This window comes from Nomia melanderi, unplaced genomic scaffold, assembly GCF_051020985.1.
Source record: "Nomia melanderi isolate GNS246 unplaced genomic scaffold, iyNomMela1 scaffold0489, whole genome shotgun sequence".
Lineage (NCBI taxonomy): Eukaryota > Metazoa > Arthropoda > Insecta > Hymenoptera > Halictidae > Nomia > Nomia melanderi.
The window spans coordinates 6,867-7,500 of record NW_027475603.1 but is presented as its reverse complement, the minus strand read 5'-3'; positions in this window follow the sequence as shown (position 1 = coordinate 7,500).

The window sequence follows — 634 nt, the reverse complement described above, 5'->3', positions numbered from 1 at the left end:
CAAAGGCAAAAAAAACAAAGTCTAGAGGAGAGTGCGTTCGAACACAACAATATTCATATTATAACGTATATAAATGATAAATATACCGCGACACGCGCGACTCCGTATCGTCGCGAAAAATCGTTCGCGAACGCGTCTTATGCGCCTCACCAGTGGTCTCTGCTGCGTCGCGTGTCTATATTCTCTTTTTACACTCTTCTCCTTCTTCTATCACATTTTACTCGATCGCGAAAAAGACTCTCGCTAGACGATCTCGCGCTCCGGTTAACTTTAACGCCCGTCCGAGAAGAATTTTCGGGGACTGGACGACCGAAGCGGATCTCGCGCGGTCTCGCGATCGACAGTGAAGAGAAGTGCAGAAGAGGAAAAGAAGACACGACAAACACACACCATGGGGCGACCGACGCGTTCGTTTCAACGCTTTCGCACAAAGTCGGCGGCGGTTATATATTTATATCATTATATTCCGGCGGACGGGACGCGACGTTCGAAAGCCTCGCCAAAGAGGAGCTCCTGCCTCTTCCTCTCTCTTTTCTACGAGAAAAGATAAACGTATTTTACGGGGATACGGAAACGTTACCACGTGGTGTCACACACGATCGTCCGTCTCTTCTCTATAGCAGAAACCGATAAA